Raw genomic sequence first — 15,796 nt, 5'->3', positions numbered from 1 at the left:
ACAGAGACCCTAAGAGAGCCTTCCGCACCCCTCACTTCACCAAGCACTGCACCCTTGGCTCCAGACGCCTCTGCCTCCACTGGTGCCGTTAGTCTAGGTGTTCTAAGAACGCTAACGTCCCCTCAGCCCCGAAGACCAAGGCCAGCAGGCCCCCTTCCCCCCATTCAGCGTACACTCCTAGAGAAAATCACCACGTGCAGGGAGGAGCAGGGGCAGCCCTGGACTACAGACACTCTCTGGAAACTGGTGATCCAGTCTAACCTGGCCTGGATGCTCTCCAGGACGTAGCGAAGGCCCTGTCTGCCAGGCACTGCAGAGCAGGGCACGGCCAGCTCGCAGGCAGGCAGGCGCTGCTCAGTCCACACTCTGGCTCTCCTCCCCACTCCCCCGCTTCCCTGAGGCTCATCCTCTGCTCTCTCAGCACCCCTGTCTCAGGCTTGGCTCCTGCAAATCAGACTCCCCAAGATTAAAATGCCCATGACCTTTGTTCCTTTTAAGTAGATTGTGTCATCTGTGCATACTATTTTTCTCACGATAGTTTTTCGTTTTTAACGATCCGAATGTATATTTCAGTTCTGTGGGTGACAGAGTTCCTGAGAACTCAAAGACGCCCAGGGAGATAGTGCAGTGAAGTGGAGCCAATGCCCACTGTTGTACCGCATTTTTACTTCTTAAAAAAATATATATATATAAGCAAAGAGGATGTTCAAGGGCAGTTGAAGTGAGGCTAGCTATCCCCAGAACTTGCATGAAGAGCAAGGCTCCAGGCCTCTCCCCCTGACCACTGGCCACTCTGAAGTCCTGCAGAGAACGGCTGGGCCAGAGAAAAAAGCCTCAAGCTGAATCCGAGAACAGCGCAAGCCACAGCGGTAGTGGTTTACGGCTCCTAGGCTGTGAGCCTACCTGCACCCGGTACCGTCGAGTCTCCCCACAGAAGGCGCACATATATGATCTGCTTAGAAGGCAACTGGGCAAGACTTACTTAAAGCCTTAACAACCTCTATCTGTTGATTTAATTTGTGGGGCATTATCTCCTAAGGAAATCAAGCATGCACACAAAAATCTACATGCACAGAAGTGTTTGTTACAAGTTCTTTTACAATAACTAAAGATTATAAAATGTACAACCATAGGAGATAGACTAAGTATGCAATACTTACATGAAGCATTATACTATGGATATTAAAAATGCCTACAAATAGTTTAAATGACAAAAGAAGTTTATGATATGGTAAGTTAACAAAAAAAGGCAGGCTACATACTCGTATATCCCAGATGAGCTGAACTACAAAAATAACACGCATCGGACAAGAAGTGACACCTGGACAAGGATAACCGGGGAGATCTCTGATGGCGATGTCATTCTCTTCACTCTACTTTTCACATTTAAAATGACTTTCCATGATGAGCACGCATCACGTTTAAATTAAGAAACATTTATTATTTTCAAACCACAGCTTTTCAGACTCTTCCACAATAACAGTAAAGCAAACCCAAGAATAAGTAAACTGGGAGAAAAGAACCAATATGGACTCAATGAAGAATTTTGCTGCTCAAAAAAAAGTGGAACAAAGATGCCAGAGCCTGGATGGAAATACTTCTCCTGAAACAGATTTACTACAACAACAAAAATCATCAATTAAATCAAAGCAGACCAAAAAAAAAGTGGGGAGAAGACCAAAATGAAAACTGAGGAGACTAAGTAAACTCATTGTTGGAAGCAGTTCATTTAAAAAAAAAAAAGACTTGACAGTAACAAAAATTAAACCATTGAAACAGAAGATAATCAAGCAAGATGGCCAGACACAGAGGGTGAGTATGGAGCAGAAGAGAACATTCCCCAGAAACAGTGTTGGGCGTGGTCCAGATGCTTGATCCTCTGAGCACTCACTGGCATGTATTATTACCTGCATTTTTCAGATTAAGAAACTGAGGCTGAGCTGAGGAATCCCCTGTGGGCACACGATCTACAAATGCCGGGACAGAACCCCGTGCCGTGGGCTCACCACAAGGTAGGGAAGATGAACACGGCTTCTTGGGAAACTGCTCCCTCACAAGGGCTACAGTGAGCCCAGACTGCTAGAGCCCTGGCCTTCTGGGAAAGCAAATATCACTCCTCTCCGACAAAACATCCCTCATCTGGCCCACAGAGACCCCAGAGATTAAGGCAACCCTTCTCAACTTGAGGAGAATGTAAGCCCTAATGTCCAAAGACATGCATAGTATAGAAAGACTTTCTCTCCTATACACTTAGAACGGCACTAGCTACGTACCATCCTTAGGAGAATTAAAAAAGGAGTTGACTAATTCATTTTCTGCAGGGCTTATCTCACAAAACCCCAGTTGAGAAAGGGTAGATTAGGGTCAATAATATAGGAACTCAAAATAATAAATATCACCAAACAAACAAGGACTCAAGATCACCATGAGAGAAAGACAGCAGAAACAGTAATAGCTTTACACTCTCCATGGACTTCAGATACGAGAATTTTCAGATGAGGAATATAAAAACTGAATACAAATATGTAAAGAAATTAAAAAACAAACCTTGAAAAAATTAACAAGCCATAAAAGTCTATAAAATTGACCCAGCATTTCAACAGCCTGTGACAGAGACACTTAAAATGGACTCATTCTCTCACTGAAAACAACTATAAAGCTGAACAAAATAAAAAACATAACTGTTTAAAGGCACTGGGAACCAATCAAGATGGACAGATCCTGAGAAGCTACAATCCCTGGGAGGAGGGAAGCACAGGGGGTGACAACCCTGGCACCCCAACTTTTCCCGAGGCCATTTTCCTATTTGCACTGCAAGGAAACAGAACCCAAGCAGAAAGCAACCCTCTTACCAGGAAGAGGAGAAAAAGCTTGGAGTTAGAGGATGACATGGTATCTGGGAATGAGGGGCAAAATCTCAGAGAGGGGAGAAGAACAGAGAAGTGAGCCCCTTAGTCAGTTACGATGAATTCCCCTCCAGTCATTGCTGCACACGCGCAAGATGAGGCTGGCCTCACCTCAAAGGAGAAAGCAGGGTTGAAGGCTTGATACTGGGTGGAAAAGCCAATACAGATTTAACTTTGCTCTTCCTTTTTATCAGGATTGTTCTTGTTTTTATTAGTGTTCTGGTTACAGAGTTGCATCGATCTTAAATCATTTGCTCTTAACCCTATTTTTTCTACAAGGCCTCTTATTTTCGGTCCACGGCATTTTCAGGAATACATATATCATGTTACAGCAGGAATGTCTGTACTTCAGGAAGATGGAAAATGACATTAAAGGAAGGTCTGAGATGCAACAAAAGGTAAGCCAAAAAATTAGTAAGCCAAGAAACTGGTAAATCTAAATAAATATAGTACCTATAAAGTCCAAATGAGAATAATATCTATTTTGTGAGCTTAGAAACAGGACTGAAATGTGGGACGACAATAACAAGGAACCTGGGAGAGACGTGGTTGGAGCTGCAGTTCAAAGGACTTAATATAACAAATAACTGTAGATTTTGTTCTGCACACACGTTAGAATTACAAGGATAACCACTAAAAAACAGAAATAGAATTCATAGTTTTTAAACCAGTAGAGGGGAAAATGTGATATGTAAGCAAATAAACAACCAATTAGGCAACGTTAAAAAAGAAGGAAAGGAGAAAAAAAGCATAGGAAAAAATGAAGCAAATGTCACAAGCCAAAATGGATGAAGCAAGTCCAAGTAAACTGATAATCACAATAAATATAAGCAGACTGAACCTGGCTATTAATTGATATAGATTATCCAGCTGGATTTTTTAAAAATACAGTTATATGTAGTTTCCAAAAGATAAGCTTAAAATATAAGGCCATATAAAGGTTGAAAGTCATAAGATGGAAAAAGATTCACCTGGCAAATGATTCTTTAAAAAGAAAAAAGCTCAGTGAATATGTATATTCACATGAGAAAAATACACTTTAAGAAAAAAATAATTATTAAAGAGGATCACCACAAGATGACAAAAGGTTAAGCTCCAATAAGACATAACAATATTAAACATACATAAAGTAGCTTAAACTACAGAAATCAAACACATATATTTTAATAGAAAGGTTTTTTTTCTGAAGAAGAAATAAAAGAAAAAGCCCCACAGAAGAGATTCAGAAAAACATGGTTAGTAGCTCAGGAAATGTGCACTAGTACTTGGTCATCTGTTAGACTGTTTTCTGTATGGAGCTGCATGCTTCAAACTCTTCAAAATAACTGCATTAAATAAATAAATATATCTACAAAGCAGGAGCTGACAGGTCTATGGAGAGAAAGAGGTTTCAATGCACCTCTCTCAATTAGCGATGCACCAATCAGGCAAAATATTAGTGAATATATAGCATATTTAGCAATGCAACTAACAAATTTGATTTAGCAGACAAATATAAAAATCTCAGTGTTCCCCAAATTAGAGAAAACATATTGCTTTTAAGCACACATGGTACTTTTACAAAAGTTGACCACATGCTAAGCCACAAAGCAATCCTAAGTACATCTCAAAGGAAACCATCATACAGGTCATATTCTCTAATCACAGTGCAATTAAGTTAGAAGTTAAGGCAGTAATAAGAAACAGAAGGATAATTAAGATTTAAATTTTACACCTGGAAATTGAAAAACAGACTTCAGAGTTCATGGGTCAAATATTATATATTCATAGGCAGTACAACTGTGTCTACATAGAAAACAAAATAATCTACAAAACATTATTTAGAGTAACAAAAGAGTTTGGCAACTCTGTGGCTGGACACAAAATCAACAGACAAAAACTGCTTCTATTTCTACATAGTAGGAGCAAATAATTAGAAAACACAATTTTTTAAACAACACCATTTAAGAAACAGATTCAGCAAAGTAAAAAGACAAAAAGAAGGAATTTTAGGGCAGTGAAACTATTCCGTTTGATACTATACTGGTAGATACATGTCATTATACATTTGTCCAAACCCTTAGACTGTGAAACACCACGAGTGAACCTTAACATAACCTATGGACTTTGGGTGACAATGACGTATGACATAGGCTCATCGAGTGTAACAAATGTACCACTCTGGTGTGGGCATGTTAATGGTGGGGCAGGTTGTGTGTGTGCAGGAGCAGGGAGCATATGGCATATCTCTATACTTTCTGCTTAATTTTAACTATGAACTAAAACTTCTCTTAAAAACATAAAAAGACAAAATTTTCAGGATAAGAGAAAAGAGATACAAATACAAAATCAAAGAAGTTAGATAAAAATCCTATAATCTTACATTTAAATTACAGAAGCCAAAAGAACACATGATATATTCTTCTCTTTAAAAAGAAAAACAAAGTCCTGAAAAGCCTAAAAGCAATAAACACCCAGTAGCCAAGACCACATTATAAATAAATATCATTTCTCATCAAAGGAGCCACAGCATCTCATACCAGGTTCTACAGAAGCAGAGCATGAGATGAGGGTCCATGTGCAACTGACTGATTGAGGACATACTCCCAGAAGAAACTGGAGGGAGCAAGAAAGCCAAAGAGGGAAGAGAAAGAAGCCAAAGAAGCTTTGCAACAGTAGGGTCAGCCTGCTCCCACGGGGAGCTCTGGAGTCTGAATTAAACCTCAATGTTGTCCTGACTCAAAGCCAAAGGGCTGGCTGTCACACTCCCTGGCCCTTCCTTCGTTGGCTGGGCCCACCTGGGGGCTGTGAACTGTCACATACTTTCACTGCCCATCCTCTGCATGCATTGGCAAAGCACCACCACAGTCGAGGGCGGTCCTCTGAAGAAGAGCTAAAGGCGAGGCCACTGTGGGCAAAAAGCCCACTGAAGTAGGGAAGGAAACCTATAGGAATAGCCAGTGTGCAGCACACAGGTCTTCTTAGAGAAAAGGCTGATTCCAGGTCTTGGGCAGGAAAAGTACACAATGATCCGGGAATTGCTGTCATAGATGAGAACCGGAAAGCTGTCCAAGATGACCACAGGCGTGAGGAGGTCACAAAAGCCGACTTCCAGGGGCTCCCGCTGATCAAAGATGGGTAATGTGGGCATGAAAAGTAAGAGTGAGTTCAAAGGACTTAAACACACCAAATGCATTAAAATCCAAAAATTCATAATAATTTCTTAAATTTCTCATTGGTCATATTGGGACTTCTAAGGGCACCAACTCACTATTTTGAAAGCTCACACACAAATGAGGGACAGAATTAAGCATGTGTCTTGCTTAATACAAATACAAACTGTATTTCAGGGTAACCAAACAGCTGATGAGTAAGTTCTTCCTTACAGAAAAAGTCAAAATAACAAATGCAGAAAGAATGTTAAGATTATACATCCATCATTTTGTGACGCCTAATACAATCACAGATCTAGGTGACAGTCATGAGTGTGCGCTAAAACCATTAGGGAAAGGCTAGTGGAGGACAAGGATGAATGAGGCCAAGCCCACTGATCAAGCTTAACATCACCAAAAGGAAAACACTAGGCATTACGTAACACCAACGTAATGCAATAGGAAGTCTATACTACCACCTAAGAAGCTCTCAAAAGAGTTAATTTGACTCCAATCAAATCTCTAGATCTGTGGTTCGCAAACAAGAGAGATTTTTGCTTCCTAGGGATTATTTGGCAATGTCTGGAGACATTTTTTGGTTGTCACAACTACCGGGTGCTACTAAAGAATAAAGGCCAAGGATGCTGCTAACATCCTAAAATGCACAAGACAGCCGCCAACAACAATGTCAATAATGCCAGGGTTCAGAGGCCTGCTCTAGATCGAGGTACCAGTTAACAGGAGGCACTGAGGATAGAGGAACACGCTCAATGACACCATGAGGCAATCAACCAAACCCAGAAGGTGGGAAATTCTACAGGACAAATGACATGGTTTCTTCAACAAATAAATGGAATGTGTAAAAAACAGGGGAGAAACTGTTATAGAGTAAGAGACGTAGACAGACTAAGCAAAGTCAAATGAGTAAATCTTATCTGGATCTTGATTCAAACAAAACAACTGTAAAAAGCAATTTTTAAGATAATTGGTAAAATTTGAACTTGGGTAAGTATTAGATAACATTAATGAACTATTATCAATATTGCTAGGTGAAATAATAGGCTACTGAAGTTGTTAAATCCTTAATTGTTAGAGATGTTTAAAGACAGTTCTATAGTCATGTGCCACATAACGACACGTTGGTCAACTAATGGGCCACACATGCAACAGTGGTCCCATAAGATTAGCACCATAGAGCCTAGGTGTATAGTAGGCTCTACCATCTAGGTTTGTGTCAGCACACTCTGTGATGTTCACATAACAACAAAATCTCCTAACAACACATTTCTCAGAACGTTAAGCAATGCATGACTGTACCTAAAATAACATACCAAAGAAAACATACAAGAGAAACAAGATTGGCAAAAGATGGATAACTCTTGCGGGCTGGTGACAGAAATACAAGTGTTCATTATACTTGTGTCTCTGATTTCAGTGTTTTAATTTTCCATAATAAAAAGGTTTTCATGTAAGCAGCAGTAGGGAGAAGACAGAGCCACAGAGAGGAACAATTAGACGAATGGCAGTTCCTCCATGGAAACCGCAGGAGAAGATGGGAACGGCGTCAACGTGCTGAGAGAAAGTGTCTAACAAACTAGAATTCCATACAAAGTGAAACTGCTTCTCACAAACAATGGCAAAATAAAGATTTTTCAAGCAAACTGAGAGAATTTACTGTCATCAAATCTCACTAAAAGAAATAAGAAAAGATGTTCTTCAAGCGGAAGGAACAAAAAAGCCAAATGGGTGATCTGAAATACAAAGAGTGATGAAATACAAGAAGGAATAATGAAATCAATAGCAAAAGAAAAAAAAAGCAAAAACAAAAATTTTAAAAACACACTAAGAAACCTCTGTCTTTGGAAATTCAAAAACATACTTACAAAGGACTCATGGATCAAATAAGAAATCACGAATGAAACTTGGAAAAAGATTTAAAACTAAAAAATAACAATGTTTTGAAACATGTAAGACACAGCTAAAATAATTCTTAGGGTGAAACTTAAAGCCTTAAACACATTATTAGCAAAGTAGGAAAGACTTCAATATCATGAGCTGAGTATGCAACTAATAAATGGGAAAAAGAATATTACAATAACGATAAAGAAAGTAGAAGAAAGGAAATAATAAATAAGAAAAGAAATTAGTGAAACAGGAGAAAAAAAGATACAATAGAGAAGATCAAGAAAGCCAAAGATTGGGAGCCGGCCAATTGGCGTAGCGGTTAAGTTCGTGTGCTCTGCTCGGGTGGCCCAGGGTTTGCAGGTTCAGATCCTGGGTGCAGACCTAGCACCATTTGTCAAGCCATGCTGTGGTGGCACCCTACATAAAATAGAGGAAGATTGGCACAGATGTTAGCTCAGCAACAATCTTCCTCAAGCAAAAAGAAGAAGACTGGCACAGATGTTAAGTCAGTGACAATCTTCCTCAAGCAAAAAGAGGAAGATTGGCAATGGATGTTAGTTAGCTCAGGGCCAATCTTCCTCACACACACACACACACAAAAGAGTGATATTGGGGGAAAAAAAAAAAGAAAGCCAAAGATCGAGACTTTGATAGTCTACTTAAATAGACAAACTTTTAGGGAAAAAATGGTTTATCAAAGGAAGGAGAGAAGGAGGGAATAATGGAGAGAAGGAAGGAAGGAAAGAAATCAGAAATGTAATAGTGGCCATAACTACAAATCCAGCAGAAACTAAAAAGATAAGAGGCTGGCTCTCATAGATAATGGCAGTCACTCACACTCAAATTTCTCCCCATAGCTTCCATAAACCATATGGTCAATAAGGAGAGGTAATAAAATCACCCACAGTCCACACCTACAGCATATGGGAAATAAGAAACCTACAAACTTGTATTTACATGTAAGTGAGGAAACAGACCTCTGAGACCTGCAGAATCAGGCAGGGACTGTGTGGAAGAGGGAGAGTGCAGCAGGATCCTAGTGTTGGTGGAACATGGACAACGCCGACTAGTGTTCATCCACAGAAAAGCGGGCCCTACCCTACAAATACTGAGTACAGGTCTGAGACCTAGTGGATCAGAGCACTGCTCCTGGGGGCTTGAAAGGAAGGGCTTGGAAAGTACATGGGACTGGAGGTGGCAACCTTGGGATGACTGCTTCTGGAGAAAAAGATACTTGAAAGGGAGAGGTACCTTTGGTGGCTTAGTGATAGAGGGAAAGAAACAAGTGGCTAAGGTCCAGGGTCCTCCAGAGATAAGGTATTATCATAGAATCATAGCTAGACAGACACTCCCCCCAAGGCATCACTGAGTAAAGAAACTGAATATCATGGTACTAATAGAAGAGGGTGTTCTTGAACCAGAAAGCAAGTGAGCTGCCCAACCCACCCCCATACACACACTCTCCACAAAATCACATGTGACAGCTGGTCCAGGAAAATTTAACACACTTCCTCATTTTCAGAAAAAGGAACCCAACATCCATACAAAGCTTCTACCATAAGAAAATGGAAAGAAAGACTGAAAACTTTTCAGCTAGTCAAAGTACTCCACAAAAAACAACTGCAAAGCAGAGAAAAACTATAACACAACCTTCCAACATGAATTAAATATAATTAAACAAGCAATTGTTAATAAGAAAAAAACACCACAGATCAGATTCAAAAGCTCAAAATAAAAATGCATGGACAACTAGGAGGCGTGAAATGAGAACTGAACAAACTCAGGAGGGAGACTGAAAAAAGATAAAATAGTCTCAGAAACCACAAGCAGTACAAGGGAAACAGATGTGACCGAAAGTATTGCAAGGGAGTGAAATGAGCCAAAAGGAAAAATGCAAACTAAGGAATGAGTTTTCAAAAGGATCAGAGAGAAAGTTATGCAGAAGACAGGCAAAGAAGATCTAATATTTGGAATGTCGGAAAAACAAAAATAAACAATGTAATAGAACTACCATTAAAACTGTAACCCCAGAAACTTTACCTGAAATGAAGTAACACCAATCAATTGATTTGTGACAAAAGTGCCAAAGTAATTAATCCAACAAAAAACAGATAGCCCTGGGGTCAGCCTGGTGGCATACTGGTTAAGTTCACGTGCTCTGCTTCAGTGGCCCAGGGGCCACAGGTTCATATCCCAGGTGCGGACCTGCACACTGCTCATCAAGCCATGCTGTGGTGATGTCCCACATACAAAATAGAGGAAGACTGGCACAGATGTCAGCTCAGGGCCCATCTTCCTCCACCACCCCCAAAAAAGGATAGCCTTTTCAATAAACTGCAATGAAACAAATGGATACCCATGGATAGGAGGGTCAAAAGAACCTCAACCTTTACCTCACATCATATATAAAAATCAACTCAAGACTTCAGCTTCTGAAAAGATGGAACAGGAGTACTTTCCCCCATTCATCCTGCCAAACCCAACTAAGAACCCTGGACATCACATATAAGGCAAACACAAGAAGATTCTGAAAGGAGGAGAGAAGGAAGCAGATTGGTTAGGGACCTTGGGACCTGAGGAACAACACAGCAATAAGTTTTTCTCTTCTGGGTTTTCTTTAATGCCTCATATATTCCTAGTGCTGGAGAACCAGCAAACACCAACAGGCACAGCATTTTTAAAGCCCTGACAAAAGTCAACTCTCCCCTAGTGACAGGACCAGGAAAGGCACAGCCTAGCAAGACAGGAAACTTGTAGACGACAACCCCTCCACTACAGCCAAACACCCAGAAAAAACTGCAGCCCCATCTCCACTCGTATGAGCAGAGACCAGGCGCGGAGCCTAGACTCCACCCTTACCAGCCTGTGATGAGGTATCCCAAAGCCCCTGCCTGGGTGGTATCAAAGAGAGCCAAGTGGAGAGCAGGGACTCTCACTCTGTGGTAACAAGGCCCCCAACCCATGCAATGTCAGTAAAGGTCACATGGATAGCCTGGACTTCGATTCCCACCCAGAAGTAATGAGGTACCCCCTTCCCTTTACTTGCTAGAGCGAACCCTAGTGGGAAGCCAGGACTTTTAACCACCACCCAAAAGTAATGAGGTCAATCCCCACTGTGTCAATGGAAGCCATATGGGGAACAATAACAAGGCACTCTCACCCCTCCCAGAGAGGAGGATATCCATGGGGAGATGGAACTCCCATGTGAGCCCAGCAGGAGCAAGAAGCCCACTCTCACGAGGGGACAGCTGAGTGAGGCATCTGTACTTTCACCCCATCAGTCAATAATGAGGCAGTTCCAAACCCTCTTCCTGCCGGAGCAGTGTCACAGTATACCAGCTAGAATGGAAGATTTAAATAAAACTCAGAGGCTCATAGCATAACATGGAAATGTCTAGGCTTCAATCAAAAATCACTTGTCACACCAGGAACCAGGAAAATCTCCATTTGAATGAGAAGAGACAATCAATAGACACCAAGATGATATAGATGTGGGAATTATCTGATGATGATTTTAAAGCACCCATCATAAAAATGCTTCAACAGACAATTAAAAACACACTTGAAACAAATGAAAAAACAGAAAATCTCAGCAAAGAAATAGAAAATCTTAACAAAGAAATAAAATATAAGGAAGAACAAAATAGAAATTTTAGAACTGAAAAATACAATAACTGTAATCAAAAACTCGACAGATGGGCTCAACAGCAGAGTGGAGGGGACAGAGAAAAGAATCACTGAATTGGAACACAGAACAATAGAAATTATCCAATCTGAACAACAGAGAGAAAATAGACCCAAAAAAGTGAACAGAGCCTCAGGGACCTTTGCAACTATAACAAAAGATCTACCAATCATGTCAACAGAGTCCTGGAAAGAAAAGAGAAAGAGGGCAGAGCTGAAGACGTATTCAAAGACATAATGGATGAAAAATTTCCAGATTTGGCAAAAAGACATAAACCTACAAATTCAAGAAGCTGAATGAACCCCAAGCAAGATAAACCTAAAAAAACCCATGCCAAAATACATCATAATCAAACTTCAGAAATATAAAGACAAAGAAAAAAATCTTGAAAGCAGCAAGAGAGAAACAACATCTTACCTATAGGAAGAAAACAATTCGAATGACAGTGGATTTCTCATCAGAAACCATGGAGGTCAGAAGGAAGAGGCACACGTTTTTTCAAGTGCTGAAAAAAAAAGAACTGTCAACCCAGAATTCTATACCCAGTGAAAATATCCTTCAGGAATGAAGGGAAAATCAAGACATTCTCAGATGAAGGAAAACTAAGAGCATTTGCCACCTGCAGACCTGCCCTAAAAGAATGGCTAAGGAAGGTCCTCCAAATAGAAAGTAAATTATGAGAGAAGAAATACTGGAATATCAGGAAGGAAGAAAGAACAATAGAAGGAGTAAAAATATGGGTAAATTCAACACTTTCCTTCTCCTCTTGAGCTTTCTAAATTATGTTTGACAGTTGAAGCAAAATTATAACACACTGATGTGGTTCTAAATATATGTAGAGGAAATATTTAAGACAATTATATTATACATGAGGAGGAAAAAGAGAGGTAAACTTTCTATACTTCACTCAAACTGGTAACATGACAACCCCAATAGACTGGGATAAGTTATATATATATAAGTAATATCCAGAGCAACCATTAAAAAACCAAAACTTAAAAGTACTGTAGACAAATCAAAATGGAATTCTAAAACATATACAAATAACCCACAGGAAGGCAGGAAAAAGAAACCAGAGAAATTAAAAATGAAAGAACAAACAAAACAAAAAAAAACCCAGCAGACTTAAGTCATAACATATATAATTACATTAAATGTTAATGGTCTAAATACACCAAATAAAAGGACGGACAAAGTAGATTAAAAACATGGCCCAACTACATACTGTCTACAAGAACTCACTTAAGTATAACTATATAGCTAGTTTGAAAGTAAAGATGTGAAAAAGATACACCATGCAAACATTAATCAAAATAAAGCAGAAGTGGGTATATTTGCATGAGATAAAGTAGACATCAGAGCAAAGAAAATTATCAGGTACAGAGAGATACATTACACAATGACAAAAGGGTCAGTCTTTGCAGGCAGCAATCCTAAATGTGTATATACTCAGCAACAGATCTGCAAAGCAAGTGAAGCAAAAACTGATGGAACTGAAAGGAGAGACAGATCAATCCATATTTATAGTTGGAGGCTTGAATAGCCCTTTCTCAAGAATTGATAGATCTGGACAGAAAATCAGCATGCACACAGAACTCAACAACACCATCAACCAACAGGATCTAACTGATACTTACAGAACACACCACCGATCAACAGCAGTATGCACATTCTTTTCAAGCACCCACAGAACACATATCAAGATACGCCATTTCCTGGGCCATAAAACAAACTTTAACAACTTTTAAAAAATTGAACATACAGAGTGTGTTCACTGACTATAAAGTAATCAAATTAGAAGTCAATAACAGAAAGGTAACAGGAAAATCTCCAAACACTTGGAAACTAAATGCCACACTTCTAAATAATCCATGAGTCAAAGAGGAAGTCTCAAGGGAAGTTTTTTAAATGGAACTGAATGAAAATAAAAATATAACACATCAAAATCTGTGAGATACAGCTAAAGCAGTGCTAAGAAGAAAATTTATAGCACTGTTTACATTAGAAAAGAAGAAAAGACTCAAATCAATAATCTAAGCTCCCATCTCAAGAAACTAAAAAAGAGTAAAATAAACCTGAAGAAAAAAATAAAGAGTAAAAATCAAATGCAATTGGAAACAGAAAAACAATAGATAAAATCAATGAAACAAGAGTCTAGTTCTTTGAAAAGATCAATGAGTTAACAAAATTCTAGCAGGACTGACAAAATAAAAGGAGAAGACACAAATCACCAATACCAAGAAGGAGATAGGGACTGTCACTACAGTTCATGAAGATATCAAAAGGATAATAAGGGAATACTACAAACAACTATACACACGTAAATTTGACAATTTAAATAAAATGGATCAATTCCTTCAAAAGGACAAACTACTATAACTCACCCAATATGAAATAGATATAGCATAGCCCTATAACTATTGAGGATAATTTTTAAATTCCAAAAAAGAAATGTTTCACTGACAAATTCTACTAAACATTTAAAAGAGAATTAACACCAATTCTACACAATCTCCTCAAAAATATAGAAGAAGGAATACTTTCCAATTCAATTCAGCATTATTCTGATACCAAAACCAGACAAAGACAGTAAAGGCATACCTCGGAGACATTTCAGGTTTGGTTCAAGACCACTGCAATAAAGTTAATAGCACAATAAAGTGAGTCACATGAATTTTTTAGTTTCCCAGTGCATATAAAGTTATGTTTATACTATACTGTAATCTATTAAGTGTGCAATAGAATTATGTCTAAAAAAACAATATACATATCTTAATTAAAAAACACTTTACTGCCAAAAAATGCTAACCATCATCTGTGCCTTCAATGAGTCATGATATTTTTGCTGGAACAGGGTCTTGTAAAAAATGCAATGTCTGCAAAGTGCAATAAAATGAGGTATGCCATACAAAAAAGAAAATTACACACTAATATCCCTCATGAATACAGAGGTAAAACTCCTTAACAAAATACTAGCCAACAAGAATTCAGCAATATATATAAATAATTATACACCATGACTAGTAGAGTTCATCCCAGGGATGCAAGGCCAGCTTAATATTTGAAAATCAATCAATGTCAACTACCATATTACAGAAGAAAAACCACAGGATCGTATCAACTGATGCAGAAAATCATTTGAAAGAATTCAATACAAAAAAATCCCAGAAAAAAAAGGAATAGAGGGGAATTTCCTCAACTTGATAAAGAATATCTACAAAAAAACCTCCAAAAATCTATAGCTAACATCATACTTAATGGTGAAAGACTGTATGCTCCCTCCTAACACAAGATGGAAATGACAGAAGGATGTCAGCTTCTCACCACTGCTATCCAACATAGTACTGGAAGTTACGGCCAGTGAAACGAGGGAAGAAAAGGAAATAAAAGGCATCTATGTCAGAAAGTAAAAAATAAAAGTGTTCATTTGCAAATGACTTGATTCTCTTTGTAGAAAATCCTAAGGAATCTATAAACACCTAGGGGAAATACACACCAAAGTACATAATTTCTTTAAAATATGATGAAAATGGAGATGCCAAATGTCAGAATCCATAGGATAGAATTAAATTAGCAGAGAAAAATTCATAGCTTTAAATAATCATATAATACAAATTAAAGAATGAAATAAATAACGTCCCAACCAAAGAAGCTAGAAAAGGAACAATAAAATGAGACAAAAATGGCAAAAGGAGGGAAATAATAAAGATAAAATTGGAAAGTAACAATTTAAAAGACAAAACCATAGTAGAACTAATAAATAAGTTAAAATGCTAGTTCTTTTTATTAAAATCTACAAAAATATAAACCACTAATCTAATCAAGAAAAAAAGAGGAAAACATAAAATATACAGGATAAAAAATGAGAAAGGGTAAAAACACTGAACCAGAGAAAATTTAAAAAAAAAAAAACAATTTGAGCCACTTCTTTGCATAACTCTATGTACATAAATTGGAAAACCTAAATCAAATGGATCATTTCTATGGAAATCATAATTTACCAAACTGGTCTCAGGAGTTAAGAAAGTTTAAACAGATCAATATCCATACAGAAACAGAGAACTTATCGAAGAATTGCCCTACCAAAGAAAACCAGACTCAGATGATTTCACAAGGGAATTCTACCAAATCTTTAAAGACCAAGCAATCCTAATGCTACTAAAACTATC

The 15,796-nt window shown here is 38.5% G+C and overlaps 1 protein-coding gene across 10 annotated transcripts in view; it reads right to left on the bottom strand.

Moving 5' to 3' along the window:
• CACNA1B (calcium voltage-gated channel subunit alpha1 B) overlaps nucleotides 1–15,796 on the bottom strand; it is a 198,347-nt gene that overhangs the window by 68,546 nt on the left and 114,005 nt on the right. The window lies entirely within an intron of this gene.

Source organism: Equus caballus, chromosome 25 (assembly GCF_041296265.1).
Source record: "Equus caballus isolate H_3958 breed thoroughbred chromosome 25, TB-T2T, whole genome shotgun sequence".
NCBI classification, from domain to species: Eukaryota; Metazoa; Chordata; class Mammalia; order Perissodactyla; family Equidae; genus Equus; species Equus caballus.
Note: the sequence above shows the minus strand (reverse complement) of the source record. Positions and strands in the feature narration are given on the sequence as shown.